We start from the raw sequence: 20,156 nt of genomic DNA on the forward strand, positions 1-20,156 counted from the left end.
TTAAATATACATGTAGACAAAGGGAAGATCAATCAGATAATATGGATGAAAGTGAATCTGAAAATTCTTCACAAGCTTCTTCTAATGTAAAAACTCCAAGCACTTTCACTTTATCACATAAACAGGGTGTAAAAAGACAAAAGGGTGATTTTTCTAGTCAAGAAAAACAAAAGCATAAAAAAACGAACAAAAGGACAACAAAAAGAAGAACATAGACACATAAGGGATTCAGACTCTGATACACTATGTTCTCACATATCCAACACAGAAAAAGTCGCTTCCAATCCTATTCCTTTTTTATGCACACAGTCACTTCAAACAGGCCCCCAAAAAACGGGACACATCGATCAATTCATCACGAAACAACCCACTCACTCGACACACTGAATGTGATAAATCTGTCACAATATCCCTTATCTACAATTGAAACTGAGGTCCTATAATTAGACATTAGCTTCTCTCCAACAAATGTATTTGACAAATTCGAATTTGAAAAAGATGTTCACCTATTTGCATGAAAATTGTTTTATTGTGTACTTTTCGATAAAAAAACACAAATAAAAGAGAGGGCCCCAAAAGATTGGGCGAACTTCGATTCCAGGGACTTCAAAATACTGAAGAATTTAACTCTAATATATGAGGAAAATCAAGCCTGGGAAAATACTCACGCAGTTGAAGAGATAAGAACTATGAAAATATCAATTTAAAGTGGGAGATGGTTCCTAAGTCAACCAAATTCCCAGACTTACGCCAAAACTCAAGTGTACATGCATTTGTACAACAAGTACCACAGGCTGTAACTGAGTTGAACATCAAAAAAGATTGTCCAAGAAATATAACTAAAAAACAATCGCAAGCTATCGATAATCTTCAGAAAAATACAACAATAGAAATAAAAACCATCAGACAAGGGCAGAAACGTGATAGTACTTGATAAAGATCACTACAAAAACATTGCCTTTGTTGATTCCACACGAAAAGGGTCTAGATTCTATAAAAACGTATTTGTGTGAACCAAAATACCTGGCCACTAAACCAATTTGTACTAACTTTGTTAGAATACATTCTGTTTAGAAATGTGTTCACCTTTTATGGACAAACATACCTCCAGGTGCAGGGAGTGGCAATGGGGACACGATGTGCCCCCACTTATGCCAACTTGTACCTGGGGGTGTGGGAAAGAGACCTGTTCTCAGATGAATCCTTTTTGATGTACCTTCCCTATATCCTAATATAGAGAAGGTACATCGACGACGTCATCCTCATATGGATCCTCATTGGATACAATGATGATTGATGAAATTATTCAGCAAAACACATCTAAATTACACCGAAAAGACACAGCAGGCAACACAATTTTATCAGCATTCAGTGCCCATCCAATTAGTATAAAAAAAAACCCTATTAAAGCCTACGATGCATTTGTTCCCAAGAATGTGACTTTTTGAGTTCGGCAAAGGATTTACAAAAGAGACTTCTTTGTAGGGGTTATAGTAAAAAAGTGCTAAAAAAGGCCTATCAGAGAGCTAAGTCGCAAACCCGATCAGAAGCATTATTTAAGACAGAACCTTGTATCAATATAATAACTAGGTACTCACAAAATCATAAAACATTAAGGGATATTTTGGAGAAATTTTTGCCACTCTTAAAAGCAGATCCAGAAATTGGAAAACATATTCCAAATTATCTTCAGATAACATATAGGAAACATAGGAAACTGCCTTCGCTTAGAGATAAACTAGTAAAAAGTCATTTTTCATCAACGACAATTAAAAAAAAAGAACAGTACTGGGCACCTTTGCTTGCAAAAAATGCAACCAGTGCCTATGGATCCACACAAACAAAGATCGTTTTGATATAGCTGTCCACTTCACCCCTTGCTCACATATCGATTGCAATTCCATAGGAGTGATCTATTTAGCGTTTTGTAGCTGTGGCAGGTTTATGTTGGTAAAACCAAAAAAGTTGAGTGTTCAGAAAGAGAATTTATGAGCATGTCTATAACATAACCAGTGGAAAAATTGTTAAACCATTGAGTTTCCACATAGGATCCTGCCACAGCTACAACTGCAATGAGATGAGATTTGTAGCTCTTGAGAAACATTTTCCAAAAGAAAGAGGTGGTGACAGAGAGTTGCTGAAAAGGGAAGCAAGATGGATAAATGACTTAAACCCCAACAAATTCCCAGGTCTGAATAAAATTATCAGTTACAAACCATTTTTAAAGTAAAAATCTCTTGTATCAGACCTATAATTAGATTATAACACTTTAGAAATATCGCCCCCTTTCATTGAGCACCTAGGGAAGGTTACATATTAAATGGAGGTGCATCCACCTAGGATTGGATATAGGACATACAGGGATATACATGGATATTATATATCTGTTTTTGGTCATGTTTTCAGTTTTGTGGTTTTTGTTATATTTTTCAGTCTGCGTGTTTATTTTTTTATTTAATTTTTTATTATCTTTTATCTTTTCTTCCCATTATATGTTTGTGTTGGTTGCCTGTGTTTTTGTTTGTATTTATTCTTTTTTCTTTTTTGTTTGCTGTCTTTATTCTATTGTAAATTGACTTTTTTTTTAAATATGCCCTTTCTATGATATGATTATATCTTTTTGTTTGGAAGAGATATCTACCTTAGAGTATTGTCTTCAGTACCTTTCTACAAAAGTTGGTATGTAATATACATCTAATGGGGAGCACTTATGAATTTCAGTAATTAGGTAGAACTGTAAATTAGATATTGCTGATTTCTATTTATTTGATAGGTCTCTCCTGATGAAGTGGGGCTTGGCCCGGGAAACACGTAGAAAGTAAATAGATTTCATCTAACCTATGCAAGACCATGTTGTGAAATGGGTAATATACATGTTTTTATGCTATTATGTACTGATTGTTGTGCATTTTTTACTTATACTTTCAGTTTTCAAAAATAAAGGTTATATTTTTTTATTCATTTTACAACTTGTGCCTTAAAAGTCCCTCGATTTGTCTGTGATACTTGAAAAAATCACTCAGTAGTTGCCAGTTTTTGACATCCACAAATTCCACAGTTGGTCTTCACCCCCATTATTCACCTTACGCAGCTTCCTGCAATTTTTATCTAAAAATGAAAAAGAAGCTCAAAGGGAAAAGGTTTGAAACCATGGTGGAGATAAAAAAATAACATGGGATACACTAAAGGACATCAGAAAAAATTACTTCTAGGGCTGCCCCAATTATTAAAATCACCCTTGGACCTGTGCTTTCATGCAGCAGGAGACTACTTTGATGGATATTAATACATTTAGCTTGATAAGTAAGTTCTACCAGTTTTAATATGTGTATTCCAGGAACTTTTGGCTCGCACCTCGTAAAAGAAATGATGACCAGGTGTCAAACAAAGATACAGGTTACAAAGACAGTTTTTGTTTTGGTGTGTTTGTGTAGTTCATCTTTTACCTTTATATTAACATGCATGCTGCAATACTGTACGCTTTACATTATTATAGTGTTTTAAAACAGCATGGTTTAAATCTGGAATTTCTCTTTTAATTTTTTAATAGGCTGTAAACTCTTTACCCAGTGTCTATGTTTTCTTTGTCTCATGTTCATTCATTTAATAACTATATTAGGCTATCTTGGCAATGAGTTATACTTTTTTTCATGATGCCTGTGGTGTGATTCTCCTTCTCTTTATTTAACAAGAGCTTTTCTGTTACACCCTATGGTTTTATTTAATTAAATGAGGGTAAAGAAATCCCTGCAGCAACAATATAACCCAAACTCTCCTCTGTATGTTGAAGAATAAATTGAATTAAATTCTTGTTGTAAATATATGGTAGAGCTTGGCTGCTTCACAGAGGCTCTGTATCTGCTACCATACACAGATATAAAGTGCCCACAAAGAGACAGCAGAGACAGGTGGGATTTACCTCGATTATACGATTTTACAATCGCCCAATACATAGATTAACTAACAGAATATTGGATTTGATATATTGCTTTAAACACAGCCTGCTATTAATTGTCATGAATATCATAATACTACATTTTCAATGGAGTTTATTAGCTCAGAATAATGTTCATATAACTACGTTTTTCGGCAATTTGCACTACAGTAGCTCTTTTGTGGGATCACACCAGATAAGCAATCCTTTCCCTTCCCCAGGGTCAATGAGCTTTGAGCACCCATGGCCTTGTTGAGGGTTCAGTCATTGGGCTTGATTTATCAAAGCTCTCCAAGATAGATCATGCGGGGACTTGGGTGATTCAGCAAACCTGGAATGGGTTTCTTAAAAATACTTTTCTAATTATTGGCAATTGTTTTCAATCCTGGACCAGATCCATTCCAGATTTGCTGTATCACTCAGATTCTTCTGTTATAGTCTATCTTCTCCAGTCCTGGAGAGCTTTAATAAACCAGTCTCTTTGTCTTTCCTTGGACAACTTTGAAAAAACCACTGCATACCAGAAATATCCACAATAGCCATCACATATTAAAGCTGCTCAGATCTTTACACTTGCTCATTTTCATTCTTTCAAAACATACTCTTTAAGAACTAACTGCTCACTTTTTAAGTACTTTTTCCTGCCCTTTGAAAGCTGTCATTGGGCCTGATTTATTATAGCTCTCCAAGGCTGGAGAAGATACACTTTTATCAGTGCAGCTGGGGGATCTAGCAAACCTGGAATAGATCTGGTCCAGGATTCAAAACATTTGCTATTAAACTATTTTAAAGTAATCCATTCCAGGTCTGCTGGATCACCTAGCTTCACTCATGGAAGTGTATCCTCCCCAGCCTTAGAGAGCTTTATTAATTCAGACGTATTGTCATAGTATATTCAATTTTATACTCTTAACTTGTCAGTTGTTAAAATATTTTGCCTGATTGGTGTATGAGGATGCATCTGCCATAGGAAGCATTTTGGTGTCAGCACTGGTGCCAACTTGCCAAGAAATGCCAAGTTTTTACTTGTATTCTTTGCATAGTCAGCAATAGCATATTTGTATAAAGAATGTTTTAGTTTAGGTTAACATGCTTATCATTAGAAATCTGTTTTCATTTTTATTTTGCCACATAGTAAATAATTATGACATGCTTATTATTACTATTACATATGCAGCGCCCCTGTAAGTGAGAGAGGTCCATTGTCTGCTGCCTGGCTCACCTTTGTTTGTCACAGCTTCCTCTAGCAGCATGTCTCTACTTGGGCGGCCAGGAAAATGACCCCCTTGGGAGCAGTTTATCCCGGTCATTAATGTTATGTGCTTAAGAAAAATGCCATCAAAGTCTTCAGTCTCTCCTGAGGAAAGCAGTTACTTCTTTAGTGCACATAATGAAGGAAGAAAAACACTTGCTGGACTACGTCTCCTCATGTTTAGCATTAATAAAACTGCTGCTCGAAATGTTTCCTTTTTTATTATTTTTACTAATGACATTTTCTCTTCATAGAGCTCTTATTTCTTGTTTATGTCACATGGAAATAATATTTCTTTTTTTTTTTACAAATCATCCTTGCTGGCAGATCAGTAACATTCTATATCTTTTTATTATGGTTTTCTTGTTATTTTAATGACACAATGCAAATGTTTCAATGCATTTGAGTCATCATATTCTCAGGGTCTTGCTTTACTGAGCATTATGCATCAACAAGTAATTACATTTCTGCTTTTATGAATTTATTCTGCTTTGCAATAAAAGTTAAAAGGGTGTCTATGCAATTCTGAGTGACACCGCGAAACTCTGGCTGCATATTGTAAATCATGATGGATGGAATACATTGTACAAAGTCAGCAAGGAAAAAAATTACTAACTAGTCATTCACATTATATTTAGGGAATGATATGTTGGTAAACATCTCCTGGTCATTCTTTTCCAAGGAAATTATCCATTAGTTGTGATAGATAGAGCTATAATCTATCAGTAATAAAACTGGCCCCTATGTGCTGTCCTCCCTGTACTAAAAGCACAAGGATGCAAAGCTTACCTTAAAAAGTGTTTGTACAATGATTATTGGATTTTCATGATCTCAAATAAAGACTGAAGCATTCTCTTACAGTAATTGTACCCCCGCCCCTTGTTTTATTTAGACCCAGGCCTTATTTCAGGAGAAAGGGGTACTTCTGTTTTGGGCCCTGATCAGGGGAGCCTGACTGTTGCAATTATGGAACTTTTAAACATGGGGGTGCAGAAAGTTTACTTGGTATGGGGCCCATAAAATTCTGATGGCAGTCCAATGATCTTTTAAAATAAAGATAGCAACTAACATCTGGGTTGTCTCCTCATTCCTTAGTATTGGTCCATAATTGTAAGGAGTAAACCCCAATATTGAGTTTAGCAAAGTGGCAGGGTGCAGGAATGACATATATTAGTGTTGTGATATTCAAAGGTTGCAGATACCTGAAGGTGGCTTCAATAAAACATTAGTTTTATTGATGGATATTTAAAATATCTGTATTACTTAATGTAGTTATCTGTTTTTACTTTACTGCTATAAAAAAACGCACAAAACACATTTGCAAAATATGCATTTGCTGCAATTTGGTTTGCTGCTGATTTTTGACATATCCCAAGGACAATTTTCAGGGAAGCCAGCTGCCATAATGCATGTGGTGACGTACTCCTCCTTTCTATGAGATCTAGAAAATGTGGATTAGCAAAAATCTTGATAAGGTGATGTTTCCAGCAGTGCCCTGCAGCATCCTCCCCTGAGATTTGGAGTACTCAGCATTCCCCAGCAGAATAATGTCTTCCCTTGCACTATGGAAACCAAATAAAAAGTAATATTTAACTTTTTACACCCCCAGATGATTTTTCTTTTTACATTTTTATTCAGTGTTTTATAAAGAAAACTTTGCTTGCCACTTTAAAGACATTATTTGAAATCATGTAAAATCAATACACTATACATTCATCCCAGAAAAAATGAAAAGCAAGGCTGGAAATCCATTTTATATAAACAGAAAGAAACACTAGTGTATTTTTGTTCACATAAAGATGTCATATACGTTGTAGACACATATTAATATCTTATTTTTTTCCTCTAACTTTGCTAATTGGGGAAAAGTACATTTTAGCCTGATTTATGGACTTTGCTCGGCTGCCAGGGATCATATTAATGTACGCAGCTGGCTAGCATTTGGGTTGGCAGATATGATACGGCCATTGAATTATGTCATTTGTTTGCATATACATACAATTAGCTCCAATTACATAGACTTATAAAACTGATCAGGAAATATTGTCGACAAATAACTGTTAAGATGTGATTTATGTTTCTAGAGTTACATGCCAACATTTACAGTGAATAGATAGGAGAAACTGAGATACCATGAGAATTTTGTTCTCTACTAAGACTGCTCTGCTCTGTGTTTGTAGCCAGTAGAAGAAATAGAAAAAGGCATTCATTACATTTTTATTATTTCTATCATTGGCATTCCTTAACAATATTTTACATTTCTAAGGGATACACTGGAGAAATAATCTTTGTCATTGAAGTGGCTTACTGAAGAATTAGTGAATGCTCACTTAACAAACTAAGGTTAGTAAATAAAGAAAGGCTGTGTTCATTTCAATTAGACAGCCATGTGTTGGCTATTATTCCTTTTTTTTCTTTGTACACAACTGGGCATAAAAAAGGCACACCTTATTTTAGCTTCACCTTATTGATTACACAGCTCAACAAAATATTTTTTTTTCACTTGCAATAGATTTTTTAATATATTTAGTGTATTTCAATTCTGTTGAACCCAGAAATTACATCAGGTTCACTGAATTGGCTGTAATTGATACAGGAATCAGAATAGACAATTCTACCAACAACAAATGTTAACACAGCATATTATTATCGTTCTTTATTTACACCGATGTTTTGCATTTTATATATTAAATGTAGTATTATTTTCATGAAACTTTCGTTTGCCTTCCTTTTATTCACACGTTTTCTTTTTTTTACAGAAATATGAGTTCTTCAGGAAGAAGTTGTTTAAATGACCCTAATGTATTTTACTACATTTGTGGTGAATATTCTCAGCAAAAACAGACAAGAAACATTACAGAATTTGTGAAACAGGCATATCTTGCATATTTTGGTGTTAAATTTGGGCACCAAGATAAGTAAGTATTGGGCTCCCCATATAGTATGCAAAACCTGTGTTGCATGGTGCTGATGTTCCCATACCAGTGTTCAGTACACCCCCTGATATTCCTGTATCTGACATGGAGGATATACAGGGTTTGGAGTGTAATCCAGGAGTTATCAGTGGAAGTGAATTTGAAAGAAGTGATTCATCAATCCAGCAGTTCTCCCAAGAAGAGTTCAATGATTTAATATGTAACCTAAGTCTGTGAAAACAAGCATGTGAACTTCTTCTGAGCATGTGAGCATCCAGGCTAAAAGAAAAGAACTGTCTGAGACCGGAAGTTAAAATAACAGTTTATAGGACAAGAGAGGTGACACCTCTATCATATTTCAGTGAAGATGAAGACTTTGTGTACTTTTGTAACCCTGGATTATCCCTGGACTACTAGCCCATATGGGAGTACCAGAATAGCGCACAGAAGACTGGCCGCTTTTCATAGACTGTTCTATTCGAAGTTTCAAATCTGTTTTACTGCATAATGGCAACTGCTATGCATAATTTTCCAATTGGTCACTCAACAAAACTTAAGGAAAAATATGAAAATATCCAAATGGTCTTACAAAAGCTTTGCTATCATGAACACCAATGCTCCATATGTGATTTAAAAGTGGTGCACTTCCTACTTGGACAGCAAAGTGGATATACAAGGTACCCATGTTTCATCTGCTTGTGGGATAGTAGAGCAAAGCAGGATCACCGTAAAAAAGTGACATGGCCTCCAAGGCAAAACATGAAAAAAGATGCAGCGAACATCATTACTGAGCCAATGGTTGACAAAGAAAAAATCATTCTCCCTCCACTACATATAATAAAGTTGGAATTAATGAAGCAGTTTGTTAGAGCACTGAACAAGGACAGTGATTGCTTTAAATACATTTGTAGATTCTTCCCTGAATAGAGTACTGAAAAATTAAAAGCAGGTATCTTTGATAGACCCCAGATTTGGAAACTGATAAATTATTTACATTTCACAAGTTACATGACTGATACTGAAGCTTCTGCCTGGCACAGATATCTCATGGTTGTCAATAAATTTTTGGGTAACCATAAAGCACAAAATTATGAAGAACAGATACAAAACTTGCTCTTAAACTTTATTATTTGGGTGCTACTTTGAACATAAAGGTACACTATCTCCATAGCCATTTGAAAAACTTTAAAGAAAACCTTGGCGATTTCAGTGAGGAACAAGGGGAGAGGTTCTATGAAGATATAAAGGTGATGGAAGAAAGGTATCAGGGCAGATGGGATAGACCCATGATGGCAGACTACTTCTGGATCCTTCAACATGATTGTCCTGATCATCAGCATAAAAGGAAATCATACAAATGGAGTTTTCAATGTGAATAGCTCTGTAAATATACTGAATAGAGAGGTATTTTAAAAATTTAATTTTGTATACAAAGGCATATCTAGTTTATTTTGCTTAATTTTCATGTTTTCTTTGAGTTTATTATTGATGTTATTTTTCAAAAACTAGAGCCAATCTAGCAAAACCAATACCATATTTGGAATCTGTGGATCAAACATAACCTATAATGACTTTAATCTGTTTGTCAAAAAAATGTTTGTTGACCAGTGTTATCATTCAATGTGCAAAGTTAACTTTGCTAATTGAACAGCCTCTACATCTTTGGAAAATCAATGACAATATGGATTAATGCTCTGAAAAAAATAAATTTTTTTGGTAAATTAGATGCTGCTGCCTTTCAGGGTTCAATAAAAAAAAGTTGATGTGGCAAAATATTGAATTTATTAATAGAATAAAATTTTTTCCCAGCATGTCTCAGATTCTACAGTTACACTGAGAGGTTCTCCCCTCCCATAGTAATTGCAGAAGATAAGAATACATGTCACTAGATGTATAAAATTATAATTTAAATTAGCACAATTTTACTTTACTTTAAAACTCTGCAAAGTGAACATTTCCAACAATTTTAGTATATCAACTCTATAGACTTTGCATTTGTATGTCAGTTCTTGAGCTGTGCTGGCATTCTTTAACATCTAACTGGCATTCATCTCTAGAGAAAGAAAGTCAAGAGTGGTTGGTTTGGATATATCATTTGCTGAGCTTGCTGTCAGTGTTCAAATTGAACATGGAAAGATTATAAAGATATAAACCAAGTATATGGAAAATACTTAGACTGTGAAAACATATACCTCACATAATAAAATTAAACATACTAGTTCTAGCCAAATCCTTAGCCTGCTGAAAAGTGAAATTTTAAATAGAAAATTTCATAAACCCTGCAGTTGGTAATAACATCATAAACAGACCTAGATACTTGGAACAAAGTAAATTGCATTCATACCATCCGCGCAATGGACAAGGGTGATTGCAGTGGATCTTGAAGACTTGGCTACAAAGATGGTGGCTTTGTGGGATGCAGTGGCGAAAAGAATCCTGCAAGGGGACGAAAAAGAAAAAAAAAAAGTGTGTGGCATAATCGGTAAGGCAAAGGTTCACCACCCACTAATGACTTTAGTTTCTGCAGTAGGAAAATTAAGAATACTTGCGGTTTTGAATCAATGTTGAAATGCAACAGAACACCAGCTTTGTATAGACATGGCAATGTGTCAGGTGATCTCTAATTCAAATAATTTTGTGCTATAGCGTGATGTATATTAAGAAAAGCTGTCCAAGCTATTCATTATTCACTATTGTAATGAGTGCTTGACTATTAAAGGATTAGAAAGTGATTTAGAAAGTCTGAAACCTTAAAGATGATCATAGACAACACCACTGTATGTCATCTGCCTGGATTAGCATGAACAGAGAACCACACAGTATTTTCCGTTAAACCCAATATTTCTATACTTTTTAATACAGGTAGTCCCCGGGTTAAGGCCATGACATATGGACGCCTCTTAGATACGAACGGGCTTCCGTCACTGCGTGCAGAACTGAGGCTTGAAGGTGGAAGGTTTGCATGACTTGCAGAGGAAATCTTTTGCTAAACACAGCTGAGGTTGTGGGTGATTTTAGGGGAATGAGCTCTTTCTGCAGCCTCTTGTAACTCTTTAATGACCAAGACAAACTCTGCAGCTGTTTCTTTTTGCATATGAAAGCACAGCTTGCTCCAGAAGGTAATGAATGTCTAGGCTCCATAAAGAGTTTTTTTTTTTGCTTTGTTTGTGATTAACTCACAGTGTGGATTTTATACAGTAACTGACATCACACTGCCTAATAATATGTTGAGACAAACATCTGTTCTATTTAATAAAAAAATGTACCTGTTCCAACCTACATACAAACTCAACTTAAGAACAAACCTACAGTCCCTATATTTTATGTAACCCAGGGGACTACCTGTATTCGATTCATTTATTATTCCAAAGTAGAAAAGACAGCAAAAAATGGCTTCTATTTCTGTATAGATTATTGCAGAAGTAAATGAATAGGCACTAGTGTTGGTCGAATAGCTCCAACAGTTAGATTCCGCAGCTATTCGATCGAATAGACCGATATTTTCAGGTGATTGAATGCCGAATTCGAAAACCAATAAAGTCTATGGGGGGGAAAATTCGGGTTTTTTCTTGACTGTGTAGAACTGCAAGAGCAATTAGGGAAGTGGAGCTGACAGCTCCGCTCCTCTGATTGCTCTTGCAGCCCTAGCGTAACTGTAGTATGTGTTCTTGGATAGAGATTCTCTATCCAAGAACACATGCTACAGTTTTGCTAGGGCTGCAAGAGCTATCAGGCAAGCGGAGCTGTCAGCAGGACTGTATGTGACTCCACGGCCCGTGACATTGACAGGATGATTCCCACAGCTGCATTCATTCTGAGCACAGCCGTGGGAATCCTCCTGTCAGTGTGGGATCCCTGGGCACTAGAGGGTAAATGGGGACAAGTCTCCCCATTCATCACCTTCAGTGATCTGTGACTGTGTGAGGAAAGGTAAACCCTAATGACAGCTCAAGCGTCATCAGGATTTTCCTGACTGGAGGATTCCCACGGCTGTGCTCAGAATGAATGCAGCCATGGGAATCATCCTGTCATTGTGGGATAACCTGTAAAAAAATAAAAGTTAGTTACATAAATCACACACATTCAATAAATGACTTTACCATTAAAGCCTCTTTTTTTTTTTACACATATTTTTACATACAAATTTGCGAAGTCGAGTCCCAGCCATACAGCCATATTCGGGTCGAATATAAGGACAACGCAAATTCGAACACCAACACTAATAGGCACCATAAATAGCACTGGGGATTTGAAATACCGTATTTATATAACTTTTGTGTATAAAACACAAACGGAAAAGCAAACACACTTTAGGGGATCTAGTTAGCCCCCCCTATCAGTGCTTAAAATGAATGGTAAAAATTGAGATGGTCTTAGGCTTGATTGGGGTAAAATTTTATAAAGATTATTATAAAAAGCAGAGTTTCAAATATGTGGGTCCACTGAATTCCCAAAGTTCACCCAATGCAGTACAATTATACTGCAGAAAATTGGCTTTACCAACCCCCCAAGATCACATGAGATGTTACAAATATTTTTTAAGCTGAACTCTGGGCAAAAAAAACATAATTTAATTCAATCATGAAGAAACTTGAATGTGATTCATAATCACAGAATTCAAGAAGCCAAGAAAGAGAATTTCCAGCATACAGATTTTTCCTTACTGGCCTTCTACTGACCCTATATGGAACGAAATTTGCCTATTCTATACACAGAAGTCAAATTAAGTAGTAAGGTTTTTGATTTTAGTTTAGTTACTGTGTTTACTAGACAACATTAGCAGCAATAAATGCTTTTATGTTTTAGGTGGATTTATTTTTTTAGCTAATCTCTTTAACACAAAAAAGACAAAAACAGCACTGCAGCCATATATTTTTCTGTTAGGGAAACAATTAACCAAGTGAAAATTAAATCTAATTAAAAAGTAAAGTACATTATAATTAATGCAATAACTTGTTCATTATTTTATAATCGCTTAATTGAATTACTTAACAGCAGGAGAATATTACATTCCATGTAAATACATTACACTGTACTCATGCAACTTTTATGTTTGTAGAGCCCTCAAGGATTGTGTGTGGAAAAGAAATGAAATACAATTAGAAAATTGCATTTGACAAAATGACTATGCTGGAAATGTTTTCCGTTTTATTTTAATATACCACATGTTTTCTTTCTGCATTTTAATAAACCCAATAACATGTGGAAACATTGCAGCAGGCATTGGAATGAATTTAAAAGTTACAGAAGTTCAGTATGAACATGTGAAGATGAAAGGGACAAGGACACTAAAGATTTCTAAAATCCATTCTATGTACAATATGTAACACCCAGAAGAAATCTGGAAAGATTTCCTAGACACAAAGTCACAAATGTTGTGTGGTTTGCATTGGAAGGGACAAAGAGACACTTTAGTACAATGTAAGCAAATGTAAAGGCAATAGCAAAACCCAGGGGGAATGTAACTTTGTATGTGCCTAGAGCTGATTCACGGAAGAGAATGTGTTCCTCATTTTGGTTTATTTACAAGTATATGTGTACCCTCCATGACAGGGCAGCACTGTTCTTTATCAAACTCCTATGCTTCACTTAGCCACATTTGGGCAGCTTTGGTTCCCCTGTGTCTGGAGTTTGATTTAACTTTGTTTTCGTATGTTTGTGTTTATAATCACCCCAACACACACACAATGCAAATATATTGCATAAATGATGTGGGGGTTTTATGAGGAGCAGCTGAATCCAGAAACAACTGAGCTGTATTATTCACTTTATTATAAATACAATGAATGCTACTAAGACCTGGATTTACAATTGAAGAATGTAAAATACAGATGTATGGCACTTAGAAGTAAATGTAAACTGATTCAGCAACAACACTGGATGTATCTGTTGCAATGAATCCTGAAACAAATGAGCTGTATTATTCACTTCATTATACATACAGTGAATGCTACTAAGACCTGGATTTACAAATGAAGAATGTAAAATACAGATGTGTGACAAATTAAATGTAATCTGACTCAGCAAACCACTGGTTTTATCTGTTGCAATGAGCAGCTGCAACTTTTTGAAGGCAAAGTCTTCTGTTGGATTTTTATGTGTGAATTTCTGTTTTTAGAATGTTTTTAGTAACTCTCAGGTACATTGGCTTTTCAATTCAGTGTATAGGCAAAAACAAATATTCATTGTGTTTTTCTAATAAATGCTATATTTGAAATTTATGTGAACCCCTCTGCAATAGTTAGATAGGTAAGCACCACATCCCTAATAAATATATTGGGCCACAGTCTCTCTCTTCAATATTTTTCTAATAAATGCAACATTTCCTATTTTTGTCTAGTTAAATAAATCCAAAAACGACCTGTTGATTCTGTTAGAAATCCAAAATATTTTGAAATAAAGATAATTTTTTTGCATGAGTTACATGGAAAATCCAAAACTTGATAACAAGGATGTGGAGTTACGGGCCAGGAAGAGAGTGGACCTTACTAAGCACTGTGTTCCAAATCAGAACCTGGTGGTATAGCCAAACTGCTGCTTGTGTCCCAATATTTTTGTCTTAATAGAGAAAGTCAATATTACATAAAGGCACCTAGACGATTGGATGTGTTAGTTTGGACTGCTTGGGCATAACTCCCCCTTAGTATCCACCACAAGTGTACTATGATTCTTCATTGGAGATTACTGTGCATTAGAGGAGAATGACCCAACAGTCCCTAGTATAAAAAAAGAGGATGCTTATCATTGATCAGACCGCAGAGTAAAGACTCTATATACCAGGGACAGTATGTGACTTGAGAACAAGGGATGGCCAGTAAATTAAATTCCACTAAAAGCAGAATATTCAGACTCTAAGACATGACTACCGGTTCTCAATTTATTCATTTCTAGAATCCTTTTCAGCATCAACAGCTTATCACACAACTAAATGTTTAATTATGATTATTATTCATTAACTTTTTTAAGCTGATCATATTGTGATATGTACTTACAGTACTCAAGGTCTTTCTGTATATATGCTTTTTTTGTTAAATGCTATTACACAAATCTTTTGAAATCTAGATTCTAAACAATGTTGCACTCTTAAAGAATTATTACAAGGTTTGTATGTAGAAAACATTCAAGGAGAGAGCTAATAGTGGTATGTGCAGGGGGTGAAGGAATTATAAGAGAAATTCTGTTATCCGTGACCTGCATTCAGGCCCAAGGATAGGACATAAAACATGTGTGTTTCTTCTCTCCTTCCCTTCAACAGTTGTTGCATTGAATGAGATCACAGTCTGCTATTATAAATGGGATCTGAGACTGTGTTTGAAGTGGTGCGAGACATGCTGTATGTCTTAGAACTGATAGCATGTCCCCTTTTCAACTATTCTTGGAGATGAGGAAATGAAAATGGGTCACATATGAGCCGCTAAGTGATATAAAATAATAACAAGGGAATGGAATAAATTTACTAATGTATACAGTATAGCCTTGTTTTGTTCTTTCCCATTTGACCTTTCATTGATGTGTTGCAATTTAATCATGACGTTCAAGTTTATTTAAAGCCATTTGATCCATGTCAGACCTTTTATTTACAAGTCTACCAACTGTACATGAATTAGCACAACAGTGTTCCACTTCCTATTCCACAAGGAGAATTACTAGGGAAAAAAAGGCAAAACAAAAGCCAGCATTCTTCATTTTAAATGGGGCGTTTGTTGAGTGAGTTTCTATACATATATACTGTTTACCGGTCACTTTATTGGATACATCTGCTTGAACTGATAGATAGACAATAGTTACTCATATAAACACTTGTGACAAATGAGCTTTGAAGAAGGGCCAACATTCCGGGTGTCAGCTAGGAAGAGGAAAGAGTATACAATTCACACAGGTTCACCTAAAACTGGACAAGAAAAGTTTGGAAAAACAGTGTCTAGTCTGATGAGTCTTTATTTCTGCTACACCATTCAGATGGTGGGGTCAAAATGTGGCATCAATAAGCATGGATCCATCTTGCCTTGTCCAATAGCTCAGGCTAGTGATGGTAGTATAATGGTGTGAGGGATATTTTCGTGCTACACATTGAGCCCTAAGTATTAACTGATCATCATTTAAATGCCATAGCTAACCCTAACATTGCTACTGACCATGGCCACCCCTTTGAGACTGCAGTGTATGCATCTTCTGAAGGCTATTAATATCAGGATAATGTGCCATGTCACAGTGCTTAAATCCTCTAAAATTGGTTCTTAGACATGTCAATGGGTTCATTCTATTCAATTGCCTTCCACAGTCACTAGATCCCAATCCAATATGGCACTGCTGGTATGTAGAGGAATGAGAGATTTGCAATATGGGCACGAAGCCAAAAAATTTGCATGATGCAATCATGTCATTGTTCAATTACAAGATTTGTGAAGGCAAAGGGGGGTTCACGTACAAGTAAGGTAAAACTTTGTTAGCATGTTTGTATAAATATATATATATATTTTTTATTATTTCATACTTGTGTAAAATAATGTCATTTTTGTATTTTTTTTCCAATTTTTAATGGATTGAAGAAGGATTAGAAGCTTTAGTTTTTATTGCTGGATGTTTATTGAAAATGTATAAATGAGAGTTTTCACTGTAAAAGAATTAGGGTGTCTATCTTGCTTTGTTCTTACCTCATGCTGTTTTTTGGGACAAGAAGTGATTGTAAATCTCCTTAATGGGACAAAAAATGATAGACTTCATAAAGTATAGTCAAACCCAAAGCTGTTATGAGAGGCTCCCAAACTAAATTTTAAAAGTAAATATGTGGTGATCCTGCCAGTTAATTAGGTTTTTATTTTTGTGAGTCAGTTAGTAAAGATACATACATTTAGTTTGGTTTTAGCCTTTTACAATCCTCTGTACAGCACAGTTTAAATTAGGAGAAGGAGAAGCAGTACAAGTAGCCAATCAGTTTGGCCTGCTGCTTTTTTTATTGGCCAGGCACAGGGACAGACAGTACCCAATTGTTGCTAGTGGTATGTTGTTGACTGCCTTTCCATTGGATGATCCCTCCATAGTTCTGGGTCAAGGCCACCTGGTAGAATCATCTGCATGCAGCTAATTAATCTTTTTAGTAGTCTATAGGGTGGTATTCTAGCCAAGAGTGTAAGGGTGTATAATCTGGTAAGAGACTTTTCCCCCAATGACCCCCAAATTTTTATTCTTAGCAGGCATTCCCCAAGATCCCCAATAAATTGGTTTTGCCATTTAGAGTTGACGATGTCGGTGACAGAACAGGGAGAGGTGAATTTAGTTCAAACATTTGTGAACGGATGGGTATGTTTATTTTATTACAGAAGAAACATAGCCGTTGCCTTCAATGAAGAACCTGCCTACTTGCAGTATTTTATTTTCAGTTATTTGAACAATATTTTAATGTAAAATATGGCTAAGGATTTAATTGGGGTTTCTCAAACACATTCACCTTAGTGGATGAATACATGCAGATATATACAAACATGGTGATTTAAAGAAAAATTGAAGTGTGAAGGCCAGGAGAAGTTAGCCTTGGTCCGTGGTTTATTACAGGAAAGCAGTATATTGCAGGACTTGTATTGCCAATCTGCCCTACCAATATAACTCATAATAAAGCGTACTTCGTCTCAAAGGGAACTTGCACCAAAAATGTACCAAACTATGTCTGGCCTCAGCGACAGCACCCCGAGTGCTTCAAAATCTGAGGTGCCATTGATTGTAAATATCACACCAGCTTTCTGCTTAACAGTCTGTGCCCATCCCTCTCTAAATCTAACAATTGTCCCTTCTCTACTTTCACAACAGCTGGGTATAAAGTGATTACTGCAGGGGGGATCTCAAAATTAAACAAGCCTTAAAATGAGTCAGTAAAAGTTCAAATCACTTATTTTAAAACCAGTGAAATTAATTTTTAGTAATTATTTATACCACTGATTAATGTATTATCTTTAAAACCATAAACTTGTTTTGGATTATTGAAAACTGTTTTCTGCGGTTTGATAACTTACAATAACTTGTTCCATTGATGGTCCCCAGCGCAGGCTTGATGTAAGAGGATACAGATAGAATAATATGTACAATACTTAACACACTATTAGCAGTATAAACATTCCTATAAAACAGAGTTTGGCAGGAGAAGACTCTGCAAACATCTGTGATCCATACATTCAATGTAATGTCCTTTGATGTGTTTGGCTGTAGAGACTTCCTATCAGGGGTTGTGCATTAAATGCTTATATTGTATAAAAGCTTGATTAGTGGGCATTGTATAACTTATTCTTGAAAGACAACATATTATCTCAAGAGATGTTTCTTTTTTTAATTTGCAGCATAACATCAAGTATTCTAAATTCTAGACAATGCCCCTGATTCATCAAGCAGAATCGGATGATCGCTCCGCACACTGGAGTCCGGACCGCGGTAAACCGCGATCGCTGGCCGCGCGTACTTTCGCGCTTCCAGCAAGCGCGGATTTTATTGATGAATCAGGGGCAATGTGTCTTCAGATGTACAGCTGCCGCTACATGCTGATTTTATAGTCATTTACATTGAAGCAATCATATACATGCAGTACAAGTAACCCGCTGTTACAGAAAGGAGCCAGCTCTCCATTGGTGCACATGGGATGAACATTTTATTTCCTCTTCATCAGCTGAAAGATGCTTTGTTCATAGACATGCCGCTTTCTTGCTGTTCGCTGGTAATTAGGTCCAATAAAAAAAAATATAGGTAACATAGGTCACCTGACAAATGTTGAAAATGTCCTGTGTGGACAAAGTAGCAGGGTCTAAAGATATTATTTACAGATTGTTTTTTTTTCTTGTTAGTTTCTTGTTATCTTAATGCAAAGTCTTCTTTGCTCAACCTAATTTTCAGTGAGGTTAACTGTGTAACACATAGTTGCTTTGAAGATTCCCTGTAGTTGACAAATATTCTTTCTTTAGTATAAAGTTCTCATTTTTTACAATTTTGTACTTCCATTTTAGGTTGTCTGTGATTTTCCACAAAGATGGTTTTGGAGCTAACAGGCTGTCAAATTGCCTCTTCCCAATATGTTTTTGATAATGAAAGACATTTATGATATAGGTAGTCCCCGGGTTACATACGAGATAGGGACTGTAGGTTTGTTCTTAAGTTGAATTTGTATGTAAGTCAGAACAGGTACATTGATTTTTTACATGCAATTAGGGAAGACCTTTGTCTCAACATATTATTAGACAGTGTGGTGCCAGTTACTGTATAAAATCATCACTGTGAGTTAATCACAAACAATGCAAAAAAAATAAAAACTCTTTATGGAGCCTAGACATTCATTAACTTCCGGAGCAAGCTGTGCTTTGGTCATTAAAGAGTTACAAGAGGCTGCAGAAAGAGCTCACTCTGTAAGATCTCCCACAACCTCAGCTGTGTTTAGCAAAAGATTTCTTCTGCAAGTCAAGCAAACCACCCCCCTCCCCCCCCATCAAGCCTCTGTCCTGCACAGGAGAAATCAGGGAAGCCTCGTTTGTATCTAGGAGTTGTCCGTATGTCGGATGTTCCTAACCCGGAGACTACCTGTATGTAGTTCCATAACAAAAGAAATATTAAACAAGTATAAAACATAACACTACCACCTAGTGGCAGCACCACTAACTACAGTATAAAATAAAAGAATGTTTGTTGCAACTATGTATGTATAAACAACATGCTAACAAATATTATCTTGACTTCAAATGATATAAATGACATGATATAAATTAATGATGATAAGTAGGGTGGTCATTGGCAGAGCTAGTATGGATGAGATAAATTGTAAAGAAACCATGTAGCCTTTTGTTTTCTTCTCTCCTTTCATTGCTGATTTCACTATAGATTTATTTTTCCTTGGGGATTTCTTTATGGACCTTAAACATAAATGAATTGCAGGAGTACAAGGCACTGCATGCATGTGAGAGTGGCTTGCGCTTAAGTCACAGTCTTACCTTGCTAAATTAAAATTCTTGTTTGGCAAGCCATTCTAACCTGCATGTGCCTAGGAAAAATAAACCACAATAAATGGTGTTTATGTAGCATATAA

General features: G+C 35.8%; 1 protein-coding gene across 1 annotated transcript in view; it reads right to left on the reverse strand.

The window, feature by feature from the left end:
- Positions 1–20,156, reverse strand: part of SCRG1 (stimulator of chondrogenesis 1) — a 75,699-nt gene that overhangs the window by 31,282 nt on the left and 24,261 nt on the right. Inside the window, exon 2 of the mRNA XM_072406058.1 lies at positions 10,446–10,537. The gene's annotated coding sequence lies outside the window, so the exon portion shown is untranslated. The remainder of the gene's footprint in view (positions 1–10,445; positions 10,538–20,156) is intronic.

This window comes from Pyxicephalus adspersus, chromosome 3 (genome assembly GCF_032062135.1).
Source record: "Pyxicephalus adspersus chromosome 3, UCB_Pads_2.0, whole genome shotgun sequence".
Lineage (NCBI taxonomy): Eukaryota > Metazoa > Chordata > Amphibia > Anura > Pyxicephalidae > Pyxicephalus > Pyxicephalus adspersus.